Below are 16487 nucleotides of genomic sequence, written 5' to 3'. Positions count from 1 at the left end.
CCGAAAATCTGAGAACCACTATATTGGTTTGGCATGGGATGGCTGTTTCAGAGTTTCAGGTACTTTTTTGGACATGCTACAATCAACATCCGTCAATCGCAGGCGGAGTTATCCATGAAAAGTGGTAGTTTTGTTCATGATCGCAAAATATTTGATCCGTATTTTTATTAATTTTTTCCTTAGGGCTTGCAAAAAAATGATTTTCCGTGTTCTTATTTTCTGTCCATTAAACTATCACTACCAAAACATCCAAACTTTGAAAAATCATAACTCAGGAAAGAACAAAAACCTAATTCTGACTTTTGAATACGATATGTTTTAAATGTTTTTACGGTGGTTAGATACTCCTCCCTCTCTCTAAGAGGGGGCTACCATACAAATGAAACACAAATTTCTGCATTACTCGAGAATCAATCAAGTAAACGAAACCAAATAAGGTATATGGAGCTTTTAGGGCGCAATAAAGGTTAGACACTCCACCCCCTCTCTAAGGAGGAGCTGCCATACAAATGAAAGACAAATTTCTGCATAACTCGAAAACGTATCAATAAAATACCAAATTTGGCATGCGAAGGTTTAAGGGGACACAAAACGTTGCTATGGCGAATAGACACTCCCGTCTCTCTGAGGGGGGAGGGGTGCTGCCATACAAATGAAGCACACATTTCCGCATAATTCAAGAACTAATCAAGCAAACGGAACTAAATTTGGCATGTGGAGGTTTTATGGGGAAGAAACATTTCTAAGGTGGTTCGACACTCCTCCCCCCTCTCTAAGGGGGGCTCCATACAAATGGAATACAAATGTATGCATAACTCGAGAACTAATCAAACAAACGAAACCAAATTTGGCATGTGGAGGTTTTATGATGCAATAAATGTTTCTATGGTGGCTCGACACTCCTCCCCCCTCTTAGGTAGGGCTGTCTTACAAATGAAAAACAAATTTCTACATAACTCGAAAACTAATCAAGCCAATGGAGTCAAATTCGGCATGTGAACATTTTAGGGGGCACGAAACGTTTCTATGGTGAATAGACACACCTCCCCTCTTTCTAAGAGGAGAAGATGGGAGGGGTCTGTCTTCATTATATCATAATTTCTGTATCAAACATTTATTCCATGTAACGGAGAAACATGTTATTTGCAAGTGGTTGAAAAATCTTGAACGAGAATTATGTCTGAAAATAATCTGATATTATAATGATGAGTTTTGGTAGAAGTACTAGGATTTTTTTAGTAAAAGGTTAATTAAACGGGGTCGATCAATCAATGAACAGTTCTGCGATTGGACTCATGAACTTGCGCTTAGTAAGAAAACGTGAATGTTTGAAGGTATTGATAAAAGAAAACAAATTTTGGGCGGAACGAAGTTTGCCGGGTAAGCTAGTAATCAATAATTAAGAAAACAAAATCCATTTTTTGTGTGATATTTTTTCAAAGAAAATTGCCTTTTTTTTATGTATCGATCATTTAAATTGGTCTAGTAGATCTAAAGTTATGATTTTTTTTCAAAAAAAAAAACATGAAAAAGTTGTTAGTAAAAAAAATCCCTGTAAAAGTACCTGTTTTCCGATGTATTGGTGACTTGTTGTAAATTGTAAGGGTTGTTCATATAATTTTTTATTAAAAAATAATAAATTTTTTCAGTGTAATTTAAAATAGAGTTTTTTGTAGAGATTTTTACAAAGAAAATTTAAACATTTTCCTCCTACATTTTATTCTTTGTTTAATATTTTGTAGTTATTATAGTTTTTTGTTGTATTTCTTTTGTAAATAATCAAGAAAAAAAAACCTTTGACCCTTCCCTAAAAGTTATTTTTGTATTTGAGTAAATTAAATTTGAAATCTTGAGTGTTTAGTGTAAAAAAATCAATAACTTTGAGTAGGATTAAGATATTGACAAGTTCTTCGTCGAAAAATGCTTGTCTTGCGACGATTTTGATGTAGAGTTGAAATTCAAAATTCAAAATTTAAAGCAAGAATGGTGACCCATGGTGACTCTACATAGAAAGCGCTAAAAACTATTTTATGGAAGATCTTTATTCTCTAGACAAAAAACAGTTTTCGACAAAGTTATTATATATGATGCAGCGCTCATTTCAATGTTGTCAAAAATATAGAGATAAACATAGTGCGACAATGTTGTAACTCCAGTTATTTCAATCAACTTTGTAGAACAAAGCTTTTTTTTATCTCTCGATATAATTTATTTTGCGCTTTTTATTCTAAGTTGCGTTAGGGTGACCATGAAAAAACGTTTTTTTTTTGCTCTAACTTTTATATTTCAAACCCTACATCAAAATTGTATTCGAACGACTTTTAGAGCCTACTAAGACAAACACTTTGTGATATAGAACTTGTCAATATCTTGATCCTACTCAAAGTTATTGATGGTTTTTCACCTCAAAAACTCATGATTTCAATTTTAGTTTACTCAAGTACAAAAAATAACATAGTATTGAAAGTTTCACATTATATAGAGTCAAATATGCTCTTTCAAATTCCGCTAATAAACATTTCATAAGTTTGCCCCAGAAAGAACAACAAACAAATGAAGAGGGGATATTTTTGGGGAAGAAATATCAATGGCTTTGAGTAGAGATGAGAAATTGACAAATTCTGCACCATTAAATGTTCGTCTCAGTAAGCTCTAAAAGTCTTCTGAAGACAGTTTGCGTGTAAAGTTTTTAATATAAAAGTTAGAGTAAAAAATGTTTCTTTTTTCATGATAACTCTAACGGAACATTGAAATAAAGCGCTATATCGGTTATTTCAAGGGATAGAAACAAAACTTTGCTTTACATGGTTGCTTAAAGTAAATGTGGCTACAATATTGTCGAAGTATGTTTACCTATATCTATGAAGATCATAAAATCAGATATTTTATTTCATCGAAAACTTTGGTCACCCTATTTTTCACAACATGAAAATGAGCGCTCTATCATATTAACAACATTGTCGAAGACAGTTTTTGTTCAAAGAATAACTGTAGAGTTCTAGATGCTAATTTCAACTTGAATGCACCTTCTGGACCATTGTGCAATGTCAGTAATTCAATAATGATGTCCTTCTATTAGAATCTATAAAAATCACGGCTTTTACTCCACTGTACTGAGAATAGTTAATAAAAGTTCATCTTAAAGTTAAAATATTACATTTACGCTTGGAATATGTCATATTCGAAATATACAAAAATGAACTGTATGTAATCGTGTTTAAAATAAAATATAATGGAATCCGACCTGTTAAACAAATAAAACACAGATTGTGATAATCATTCCGCATCAATTCAGTCCGAATGAATTCAACAAATAATGTAAACATGTGATGTATGTTTAATCATAAGTCATTGTAATACGCACACTGAAACTTTGTTTCCAGCTTAGAAAAGAAAGAAGACTGTTTAGAAAATAAATAGATGTCTGAACTCAATGAGAAATCACAAGAAATTTGATCCTATACCAATTCTGCTGTAGGGGAGAGGGAGGCAAGATGACGAATCGGTAATTTGACCCGTTGTAATGGAGGTCACCTACTTTTTACTGAAGATGCATCATAACAAACTTTGTACTCGGTAACTCTGCCGAAAACGTTGTGAAAAAGAGAAAAATAAAAATGAGAAATATAGTGATTTTGTTATTTTTTTCCGTTTTTTCAAATTTCATCATCCATTTTATGAGAAAAGTTAAAATTTCAAAACAATTGTATACATGATAAAGGTACTCTATCGTACATAATCTGTTTGTTTCCGGCGAGTTCAATCATGATTTTTTTTCAGCTATTTTGACGTAGGACTACGTCTAACCGGAAGATATAGGGGGTGAAATGGAAATCTAGGCACTGAACAAGTAGGAAAAAATGCAAGATTTGGAACGCTTATAACTCGAGCATTTCTCAATAGATCGCAAAGGTTTTTGCATCAATTGATAGGAAATATATCTACGCATCTATCATAACGAATAACATTTCATTTTTCTTAAGATAAATAATTGAATAATTGTGAAATATCAAGCATTGTCAAAATGCACTATGTGCCCATTTTTGATTGGTCCATTTTGTGCTCCTCAAATCGTACCGACCAAAACGGGCAACCAGAGCAGCAGCGAAATAGAATAAAGCACGATTGGAAAGGAAAAAGAAAAAAATGAACGAAACATTGGTCGCAGTCTCACACATGCGTAATTCTCGAGCCAGCCAGTCAGCTTAAAAATCCCCGCTCTGCTGCCGTAACGATCATTCTTTGTGTGGACACCGACTGGACAACATCGTTGCTGGACGGGCTGGACGGCGAGGGATCGAGTGCCTTTCTCAAGGCAAGAGGGCGGAGGTGGTAGAGCTGGAGTAAAGTAGAGTAGAGTTTTCAAAGGGCCTTTCTCAAGGCTAGAGACGAATGAACTGCAAAAGTTTAAAGTCTCTATAATACAATACCTTCCTTCCTTCCGTAACGATCATTCTTATTCAAACCGTACACCACATCGGTTCGCATCACAACACATCAACAAACCAACCCAAGCAGCCATGTCTGGACATGGTAAAGGAGGAAAAGTGAAGGGAAAGGCAAAATCCCGCTCGAACCTTGATCTGGAGTTCCTGCTCGTGTTGATCTGTAGTTCCCCGCAAGGGTAGCTAGGCCGAGCGCGTTAGTACCAGTGCACCAGTCCACCTAGCCGGCGTTATATAGTTTCGGCCGCCGAAGTGATCGAGTTGGCTGATGAAGCTGCTCGCGACGATAAGTAAAACCGCATTCAGAACAGAACACATCAAGACAACAACAGGCAGTTGCAGCGAGTGGCGAGTGGCAAACGCAATCGCAAAACGGCATCAGGTAGCAGAAGAAAAAAGTTTGTTCTTCACACAAACTGCTTTGGTGGCAAATCCAGAACAAGGCGGCATCGAGGGCGTTCGAAATGGTTTTTTTCAAAAGCACGAGTACAAAGTTTTCTAAATTGGAACCATTCCATAAAACAAGGCGCTTTTCAGGGCCATTAAACCTCCCAAAAAAGAGTTTAGGAAATACAGTTCAATGCTTTCTAAAACATTATCCAAAATAATAATAAAACACAAATTGATTTTTTCATAATTTGTTTGCCAGGGTCTGATGAGTATGTGAATTTGGCAGTTGTTCTGAGCTTATTGATAGTTGGGGACTTTCCTGATTATTCAATTTTCACCAATTCTTAAATTGTTTCCAGATTGAAAGTTGAAAGTCGACACTGTACCACTGTCATCGCAAATGTTCAATTACAGGTTAAAATTACCTCCAATCCGATACTGAGTGGTGGTAATGCGACGTGCCATTGAATGTAATTTACAATTTACTGTAAAATATGTCACAAGCTGGATGGGAAGAAAATTTCCAACTGTGAAAGCTGTGGCGAGTGGCAAATGCAATCGCTAAACAGAAAGGTTTAGCCGAACAAGATGGGGATATCGAGTGATAACTAAACAATAAACTCTTTAGATTGAAGATAATTTTGTGATCCTGAAAAGGACCCTTTTTAGCCTGCATGTGAATCCAACGAGCGAACAAATCGTAATGAATGTATTTTTTTGCCATCGCTCCCTTTTAACGCTCATTCGTTCGTCTCTTTGGACTCGCCCCTCTGGCTGAGTCTGCCGATTTGTCTCTATCCGGTGAGTGTGTACCGCTAGAGTATAAAACACGCGGACCCCAAAAAAATATCTTATGGTTTAACCTAACAAGATGGGAATATCGAGTGATAACAAAAACACAACACCAAAGGTTCTTTTCAGAACCATCAACATATTCATAAAGAGTAAACAGTAAACTAATCATTTTTTCAGGTAGATAGGTAGGTATTCACGTAGAAGAAAATAAAATAATATATTTAAAATATATATTTAACAAAAGCTGTCCCCTTTGTATAGTCCTACGTCACTCCGGTTATGTCCCCGATATTACCCACCCGTCTTTTTTTTTTATTGGAAATGTCGCTTGGGGGCAAGTTGGCGAACTGCAACATTATGTTAATTTTTGGTTTTTTATTGCAGATGGTTAGAACTTATAAGCGAAAAAGAGACCAATATTGGCCGGACACCAGTTTGGAGAATGTTATGAAAGCTTCAGAAGAAGGTTTATCTGTTCTGGGTGCTTCAAAACAGTTCGGTGTGCCAGAACCAACTTTGAGACGCTATCGACAAAAATATCTAGACATGGAGGTTAGATTTTCAATTCAGCATTTGCGTTTCCATGTTCTTTATGCAAGAAATATTAAATTTGTATCAATTTCAGGATACGTCGTCCAATAAAGGCCGCTTTTAAGTCACAATCAGCGAGCGGCCGCTTTGAAGCCACATTCAGATCCAGCTTCGAAGAATTGCCTAAGAAAATTGAGAGAAATTGTTGAAAATTGTGACTTATTTTTTCGAACTTTGGAAGATATACGAACAATACGTTTATCGTTTTCCTGCGTGTGACATCTACAGTGTTGAAGAAAATGGCATTTCCACTGTTTCAACCAAGGGTAAATAAATAATTGTTATTACATTTTGTTGATTTTTAGGTGATCAAACCATATTCGCCAACTTGCCTCCAGGCATTCGCCATCTTGCCTCCACGTGGACTTTTCGACTTTTGGGTGGACAAGTTTTTAAGTTTGTTTGCCCATCCAATAGATAATATGATAGAAAACACTTCATATAGCCGAATCAGCATCAATATTAAAAAAAAAAAATTCCAAGATCCAGTGCTCGCCAAAGCTTAACGTCGCCAACTTGCCTCCCTCTCCCCTATTTTCATCGTAATGAAAGAAAATAATTAAGTACCATAAACCGGGAGCAAATTGATCACGGCCTTCAGAAAAATGTAAATATTTCCCAAATATTTTGTTTAATCTATACCCAATTATTTTCAAAACCAGTTCTGATGCCAAGGTCACAAAATTTTAAGAAATCTTTTGTCGAAAAATTTCCTTAAACGTAAGTTTTTTGAAAATTTTGTTTGAGCTGCAGGTTACAGGCTGCAGGAGCTTCACTTTCTTCCGAAACATGATCCGGAACACTTTCGAATTAGGTCAATGAGGTCATATAGGCTTGAATTCATCACAAATAAGCCAGCTTTAAAAAAATTCATGACGTTTGGTACCAGAAATGGCGGGTTTTGTGTTGCTTTTCTGAACTCGTTCCTGCCGTATGTCTGAGACCTGTGGACCGATTCCGATAAAACTTCAAAGAATTCTCAAATGAAATAAAATTGGGTTGCAAATCAAACGTGTCACGTCAAAATTGGGTCTACCGTTTATGAGAAAACTGAGCACCAACATTGGTTTCTGTTTAAAACAAATAGTTGTCTTCCATGGTACTTTTTCGTAAAATAGAGTTTTCTCACATGTTTTAATAGTGATTGTAACTATCTGATCACTATTTAAACTCATGAAGAATGAGCTGAGTGTGAATTAATATTCTTATTGTCTACTATTATCATTTTAATGTGTTGAAAACATATTTTTTTATCGTGTTCAAAAATGGAAACGGAAATGCTGTTCAGAAAAATATTATTTTTATGCAATGTAAAAAGCGATTCGATGATAACATGATTATTGTTCGTGTCATATAAAAAAGTTTTAAATTTAATTCAATAATATCTCCAAAAATTTAAATTTTTTTTTCATTAGTACGTTTGATCAATTTCACCCCGGTGATCAATTTGCCCCCCGGTCGACGGTACCGACTATATTCATATTCTTAAAAACATTATTGCCATATCAAATAGCGATCGCAAATCCAGTTCGATTCAATTAATAAAAATGGTCAACTTGTTCTGATTGAACGAAAGTGTTCGAGGTTCATCAGACTCAGCAATTATAGCAATATAATTTTTGGTACGGAGCTGAATATTACGAAGCTTTACTAACTTCCAAAAATCAATGAAAATGAGAATTACATTCGGAAATAGTTTAATACAGAAATAAAAATAAACATTGTTATATATTTAACATTACGAAATATTTTGTTTTTAGCTTACTATTACTGGTGAATTCCACGAACTCATAACCATAAGTGGCTCTCATTGTACAATTGAAGTATTTCGTACATGCTGCCAGCATTCAGCAATTCTTATCACTGATTCTACCACTAAACAACAATATTGTATGTACTTACCAGAGACTGTGCATAGGTGTACATTAATCAACTTCCGTTGTCCCAACTTCTATAGTATCAAATTCAGCATGTTCACGGAAATACTGTCCAGCCAAAGACAAAGAATGAACACTTTTAAACTATATAACATCTGTTCTCACCTCGCCAATGTTTACTCATTTTTCCAATCTCTGCGCTTGTATCTCATGCTCGGCGGTCTCAAAAAGCTATTATTTGCATTGACTAATTTATTGTTTAACACATTCCGCCACCGCACGCTACTCGTTGCGTTGACCAGCACTCGCCACTCGATAAACAATGTTCACTCGACTTCATTACTTTTACACAGACGGAAAGAATAATAAAAGTAATGTCCTATCCATGCCTTGCATCAACAATCCGTACCATCGGTCCAGAGTTTCAAGTTTCACACCCACCTCACCGCCATATGATCATCGTCGGCCTTATCATCTCTATCCTTTAGTTTCACTAACAGCTGTCGACGGGTTTTCTATGGCGCAAAGTTTTCAGAAAACAAATTTCCCCTTTCGTATTTTGCCACCCATTGTTCGGTTCGGTTGCGCACAGGAACCACACGGTCAATTGAATTTCCTCCCGCGTAAACACACAACATATATCATCCCACGAAACGGTCTGTGGTCGCCACCGGATGTTCAGTTTTTCTTCACGAGATGTTTCACCCACGACAATTCGCGCCGCTCAAAAAAGAAACACACAGCGGGAGGAAAATCCGATCCAAACCCAACGGCAGCCAGCGTGCGACTGAATGGAGCTACCAGGTCCCGGCAGGAAAAATGCCGGCTGGAAAATTTACCAACTAAACACACACACATACGAGCACTGCGAGTGGGAGACCCGAAGTAGCACCCGAGCGTGATAAAGTGAAAGTGAAAAGCGAGAGGAACATCACACCGGTCGGAGGAGGTGATGCTCGGTGAAAAATCTTCGGTAATTTCACGCTTATGGCTATGCCGCTGACCTCGCTGATAGGGGGTGTTGGGTGGGTGTTGCTCTACCATTACACTAGTGAGATGCGACATCCGAAAGGATAATCCAGATGATTTCCTCCACGTGTGCGTTGGAATTAGAGCAACAACGTAAGGATACGTAGAATTGACATATGATACTTGATAGAATATTAATGCGAGGGTTTATAGTGAGCTGTTGAACATGAAAATAGTGTTTCTTTGTTTGTTGGTGTGTTATTTTGAGCGTCTTAGAAAACAAAACAAACTAAAACGTCGAAAGTCGAAGAACAAATAGTGACCAGCGTAAAATGAAAACCCACCTTATTTGTTATCGGATTTTCTGATAATTTCATAAGAAAAAACCCCACATTCAATTGCAAAAGGATGACACATTTGATAACAGTTTTACATACATTTGGCAGATCATATCATACATACCGTTCTGGATCATATTTGGGACGCTTATGGCATTTGATGCAGAAAACAGATCTAAACTTTATGTACAGGTATTATTTGGTTTATATTTTTAATAAATTAGTTCAATATGCTTTTAAGCTTTCTACTTTGGTACCTATTTGACTGAAAACATAAAAAACAGTAGAGCCTTACAAATAAATGAACTGAATAAAAAAAAAATAAAAAACAGTAAACTGTTAACGATGAAACTGATGAAACACGGGAGAAATTTAAATATTTATGAACGGGTAAATTCTACGTGCTCACGCTAAGGAAACGTCAAACACAAACGATAATGAGTAGTGTTGTAACATTTCTGCCGATTATGTTATAATTCAAATGTTCCCATATGAAATGATAGTGAACCCATGGATTACTTTAAAGAAGCAATTGTGATATTAATTTGATAGTTATATCATCAGTTCATTCAGCATTTCAAGATATTAGAACAAAGTGTCCGAAATATGATGTTGTCCGAAATATGATTCAGAACGGTATTTATGTATAATATATAAGTATACAGCCATTCCATGCCAAACCGATATATTTCAGATTTTCGTGAAAAGCGGTAAATTTGTTCCTTATCGCAAAATATTAGACCCAATTTTTTTTTATTTTTATTTTTTAGAGTGTCAATACCGATTTTTTCGCCGTTTTCCGAAAAGTGGCTTTTTTCGAAAATTCATTGATTGATTCATTGAACTTTTGATCTACCGCATCGACTAAGATGTATAATATACAGGGTTTTATAACTTTAAATTCCGAAAGTAAATTGAAATAAAACACACTTAGAATTCGAATTTCGATGAAACTTTTATTTCAAATTAAAGTTTGGTTTATGCCATTATGGGTGAAATACAAAATCATTCAAATGTCCACCTAGGGCTTCCTCGCACACCTTGATCCGGAACAGGTAATTTTCGATGACTTTTCGGCACATATGGGGCGGTATCTCGGTCATAACTTCACGAATGTTGTCTTTCAAATGTTCAAGAGTTTGTGGAGAGTTGGCATAGACACGGTCTTTCGCATAACCCCACAAAAAAAAAGTCTAACGGGTTCAAATCGCATGATCTGGACGGCCAATTGACATCACCAAAACGCGAAATTATGCGTCCCTCAAATTTCGTTCGCAATATGGCCATGTTCGGTCGTGTTGTGTGGCACGTGGCGCCGTCCTGCTGAAACCACATGTCATCCGTATTCATATCTTCAATTTGTGGCAAAACCATTCACAGTTACCGTCTCGCCGTCCTCATTTTCAAAGAAATACGGCCCGATGACTCCACCAGACCATAATGCGCACCAAACAGTGACTTTTGGCGGATGCAATGGCCTCTCAACAATCACGTGTGGATTTTCTGTGCCCCATATACGGAAATTTTGGGTGTTCACATAGCCACCGAGCTCGAAATGTGCCTCATCGCTGAAGAAAATTTGATGCGAAAATTCAGCATTTTGCTGCTGTTGTTCGTTCACCCAATCGACGTATGCCCGACGCATTCCATGGTCACCACGCTCTAATTTTTGTACCAGTTGGACTTTATATGGATGTAGGTGCAAGTCTAAATGCAGAATTCGCCACAATGATGTGTTTGACAAGCCCAATTGCTGAGCACGCCGTGGAATCGAAACATTCGGGTCATCCTCCACACTGGCAGCAACAGCAGCAATATTTTCGGCCGAACGCACATTACGATGATGCACAGGTTTCACAATATCCGGTCTACAGATCCAGTTTGTTCGAATTTACGCACTACATTAGCGATTGTGTGCTCTGTAGGCCGTCCATGACGACCAAAATCCGTCCGTAATGCTCGAAAAACATTTGCCGGTTTTTCATCATTTTTATAGTATAATTTAACAAAATTAACACGTTGTGCGATGCTAAAACGATCCATATTGTAAAATGGCAGACATTCAACTAACGATATGACGCTTTGGTTGACAGCTATGTCAAACGGTTGTCAGCGCATGGCTGTATACTTTCGGAAGCCCGAAATGGAAAAAACCCTGTATTATATTTGCAAATAATGAAGAAATAATAGTATTCCTGGAAAAAAAAAATGGATGTGGTTTTGTGATTATTGATTCGTAGGTTTTTTGTTGTCTTCATGCCTTCTGACTAGAGGTCGCTATATATATATATATATATATATTTTTTTTTTTTTGAAAAGCTGAGGATTTTTTACACATCCAATTTTGTAATTTTTTACATTACATATCCAAAATTCAGAGATGTATTTTTTTTCGTTTTTAAGTTATGATTTTTCAAAATCAAAATGGAAATGTTATGTAAAAAAAACCTGAGCTTTCCAGAAAAAAATTATAGGAGGTTGTGTTCAAGACACGACCGTATTGTTGACGTAGAACTAAGCTGTAGTTCAATTCAAGTCGCTTGTTTATAACTGCGGATATTATTTTATAATGCTACGTAAATTTTGAAATAGCCAGTCCACCAGTTTGGTCGCCCTGAAATGTTTTTGATTTATTATTGTAGAATCATTTGACGATAATTGTTTGATGATTCATTCTTGTGCTTTCAGAACAATACATGCTCAAGATAAACGCAGTGGTGGAGTGGAGAAAGTTTTGCTACTGGCAAGCGAAACCAAATCACATACAATATTCCAGAATGGCATTTACTTTCTTGGTGACTAAATAAGCGAAATAAAATCTATTTGCCCGTTAACCCAAATAAACTAATGACTTATTATAACTTATTGAATAACTTGGTATTCCCCAAATAATTTTTTGGTGTACAACCTTAACACCTGCTTCACCATAGCGTCAGTTCAATGCATTGATGCAATGTCAGAGGCACTAACGAAGCCTTATGATGACAGAAAGCTAAATGGTAACTGCTTGGAAAAAGACTGAATATTTGCCTCAGCAGCGATTCATTACTAATACCCTAGCGTAAATAATTCGCTCCCGCTATCTCCCCTCCTTGTTTATATTTATCATTACAAATGGGGTTTCAGCGTAGCGAAGATGCACTATTTTTACGTACGGGTTATGAAGCACACACGTACGCACACAAATATCCATATATCGTTGGCTTGAAGCAACTAAATATACACACACTTATCTCTGTTTTGCGCTCTTCTTAACAGAAGTCCTTTCTGTTAATATTGCCAGTCTAGATTAGCTTAGCTGTCATCATTTGTGGAGAGAGTTTTCCTACCTTCATGCAAAACCAAATCACTGACAAAATTCCAGAACATTTATTTTCTTGGTGAGCTGACGATAGCCTAGCTTAATGATTACCCAAACAATTGTGTAGCTCATAACTTTAATGCAATGGCGTCAGTTTGCAATGATTGCAATGTCAGAGACATCAGCGAGTGAGTAACTTGGTCGCGTCCACAGTTCAGTCCGAAACGAAGACATGTGATGGCGCAAAACATGCAAGAACAAGCGATGTTCATTGTTTCGTATCTAGAACGATACTGAAAGTTTGCCTTTCCTTACTTTCCTCGTTGAATTAAAGAGACTTCAAGCTTCTTCAGTTCATTCGTCTCTAGCCTTCAAAAAGGCCCTTGGAAAATTCTACTCTTTCCTTAAACTACTCCTCCACCCTCATTGCCTTGAAAAAACCATTCGATCCCTCGCCGTCCAGCTCGCCCAGAAACGGTGTTGTCCAGTCGGTGTCCTCACGAAGAATGAAGTTTGCCTCAGCAAGATCCACTGTTTATACTTCAGGCAAATATTCTCCTTCGTTCTTCTTCTTTTCCTTTGTTCACGGAGACTTTACATCTTACGATTTTCCCTTCGTTGCTCGTTATTGACAGCTCTGTTCAGGGAAGCACACAAATGTACAAAACAAATGTATGGGGAAATTGGAATGCTTCCCATTTTCATCGATTTTAACCATATACAGACTATGGGATCGTAATGTATAGCATATCGAAAGAATCTTAGGGAATTTTTGATTCGTTTGATATGTAAATCGCCAGAATACGTTTACGGCAAAAATAGTTATTAACGTTAACTTTATTTCATAAAAACGTGACCTGTTTTCTGATTTGGCACCCTTGATGAAAGACGTAGTTCTACGTCAAAAATATTAAAAATATATAGCGTCCTCTAGTTCAAAGCCATGAAAACAACAAAAAACAAATACAACCAATAATTCAGCCAACTTGAGTTAATGATTATTTAGTTATAACATATTCAAATAATTTAAAAATGTACTGTTTGATTATGGTTCTTTATCCACTTGAGCCTAATTAAATAAATGAAGGAAAAAAAATTCAATTCCATGCCAAACCGATATAGTGGTTCACAGATTTTCGTGAAAAGTGGTTGTTATGTTCTTTACCGCAAAACATTAGACCAGTATTTTTCTATTTTTACATTAGGGTGACCATTTCCATTTTAGGGCTGCCCCGAAAAATCAACTTTTCCCCTTCTTTCCAAAAATGACTTTTTTCAAAAGTTCATAACTTGTGAACTACTGAATCGATTCAGATGGTCTCTAACTAGCATTCGTTTTATATATATATTATATGAGTTAACGCAAGTAACATCGTTTTTCTCACAGCAGCAGAACCGATCACTGTGGAACAGTTTATCGGTAGCATCAATTCACAAACGCAAGCGAAACAATAATTTAGGACACCAACGTAAAACATCGATTCGGACTCTGCACCTGACGAGACAACGAACTGGATTGAATGTGCAGCGTAAGGGCTTTAGGTAAGGGCGTAAGGGCTTCATAATGTAAAAACGATAGAAATAAAATTAGTCTAATTTGAACTCTCTGTGAAACCGGTCTTTCCTTTTTTCAAAACTCTTCGATATCCTTATCGAAAAACAAATGTCGTATTTCTGATCGAAATTTGACGCTTTATTTAACATACTTAAAATTATCCAATTTAAGTCAAATATGTGCCGCTTTGTTCGCAAACTTGTTGCCATTTAGAAGGCAACTTAGAAAACCACCCCTCCTTATTTGCAAAAAACTCAGATAGCCAGTTTTCGCAAGCCTCTTTTGAGGCCAACTTAGTATCACCAAGAGCGATTTGCATGGACCGGAAGAGATGATAATCACTTGTAGCCAGTCTTCCGTGTTTCACAAAAAACACTGTGTCCGGGATAAACATGTCCACGCTGCTGTTCGCAGTTTTGTGTTTGAATACAAACATGATTTTTTCGTACCTATGTTTGAAAATGTGACATGTTTGTATTCGTTGTATGTTTGGACATACGATGTTTAATCCCAATGTTTCACATGATGTTCGAACATGGTGTACAGTTTCTCTTGCATTTTCACCCCAAGCACCGGCAGTGCATAGAGTAGAAGAAGCGAATCGGACACCACACCACCACCACTCAACGCGTGGTGTGTTGGTATGTTGACATGGAGAAAATGCTTTCCTATCATGACAATGGATGCTTCGTCTAAAATATTGGGCAAATAAAATAAACCTCTTTATCTGTTCTGAACAAAATAAACGTCGATTAATATCAGAGTTTTTCACAATTGATATCATTATTTAGTACACGCATCAATTTATATATTGAATTCATGTAACATTCGCTATTATTAGCTATTTGAACAAGTACTAAAATTGAATAGAGCGTGGCGGAGATGTTCAGTTAACCACAACAAATTTTGATTACAATATTTCTATAATTTTAATCGAATATAAGGTACCACAATTATTCAGCAGTGACATGTTAGGCGTGACGCTAATCACTCGACCACGGGAGCAACCATTTTGGCTGGATCTTTGAATACAAATGGCCAATACTTCTTGTTCGCGACGAACGCGACCCGAGCTATAAAACGAGCGAAGAAGAGGAGAAGAAAGGATGATGCAATCGCATGCACACATAGCATATGTAGTGCAGTATAAGTGTAGCTTTTAGTTTTTTCCTTCATTCAGTTTGTGATAACATCGAGAAATTAATAGTGTGTTTTAGCCGCTGAAATTTCTCTGCTGGTTCTGCTGTGTGCCGCTGAAGGATGCACCTAAGACTAATTTTTGGGTATTTATTTTTTTGGTCAGCATTTGTACGACGTTGCCCGCTGTGCAGTCGGTTCCCCAGACTTTAATTGCCAACATGCACACAAAAAAATTCTCATAGAAAGCTTCTTTCTATTCAGAGAATGTTTCTCTGCACGAAACCAAGGATTATTTAATCAGACTTGCAAAATATGTATGAACTCATGGCCTCTCAGCTCATGTAATTTTTGTAATGCGAATTAAATTTCAAGTTCGTTTCTGTGAAAGAGTATTCTACGAAGAAATGTTTTGGGATGAATAATTTCGTTCCGTGTATGAAAACGAAACGAAACGAAAGCAATGAATACTGCGACATCGGGTGATATGTTTGTACATGATGTTCTTGAATTATAAACATCGTGTTTGTTTTCACATGTCTATGTTTGTGTATCATTGTTCGTGTTGGGGATAGACACTCAACACTAGCGAGAATCATGTTCGAATTCAAACAAAAATATGGAATTTTCACATCGCATGGACATGTGTAAGTGTTTTTTCGGAAGACTGCTTGTAGCCAGGTCCGGACTGTACGGTGTATGCAATAGAACATCCCATCTGAGCTTCCGTAGCTTCTGGCGGGTCATCAAAGATGTGTGAGGTCGAGCGTTGTCCTGGGGGAAAACAACACCATTCCTATTGATCATTTCTGGTGCTTCTGGTCAATCGCCTGCTTCAAACGGTCAAGCTGCCCACAGTAGAAAACCTAGTTGAGGGTCTGGCCATAGTTGAGCAGCTCATAGTGGATGATTCCCTTCCATTCGCACCAAACACACAGCAAAACCTTCCTGGCCGTCAATCCGGGCTTGGCGATGGTTTGGGCCGGCTCACCGCGCTTTGACCACGACTTTTTTCACTCTAGGTTGTCGTACGTGATCCACTTTCTACCAGTACAGGGTGTATTTTCGACAGCCACTACACCAGAACGA

The 16487-nt window shown here is 37.0% G+C and overlaps 1 protein-coding gene across 1 annotated transcript in view; it reads right to left on the bottom strand.

Moving 5' to 3' along the window:
• LOC129766616 (5-hydroxytryptamine receptor 7-like) overlaps positions 1 to 8866 on the bottom strand; it is a 133173-nt gene extending 124307 nt beyond the window's left edge. Inside the window, exon 1 of the mRNA XM_055767196.1 lies at positions 8124 to 8866. The gene's annotated coding sequence lies outside the window, so the exon portion shown is untranslated. The remainder of the gene's footprint in view (positions 1 to 8123) is intronic.
• Positions 8867 to 16487: the final 7621 nt, after the last annotated feature.

This window comes from Toxorhynchites rutilus, chromosome 1 (genome assembly GCF_029784135.1).
Source record: "Toxorhynchites rutilus septentrionalis strain SRP chromosome 1, ASM2978413v1, whole genome shotgun sequence".
Classification (NCBI taxonomy): Eukaryota; Metazoa; Arthropoda; class Insecta; order Diptera; family Culicidae; genus Toxorhynchites; species Toxorhynchites rutilus.
The sequence above is the reverse complement of the archived record's forward strand: the minus strand, read 5'-3'. Positions and strand labels throughout refer to the sequence as shown.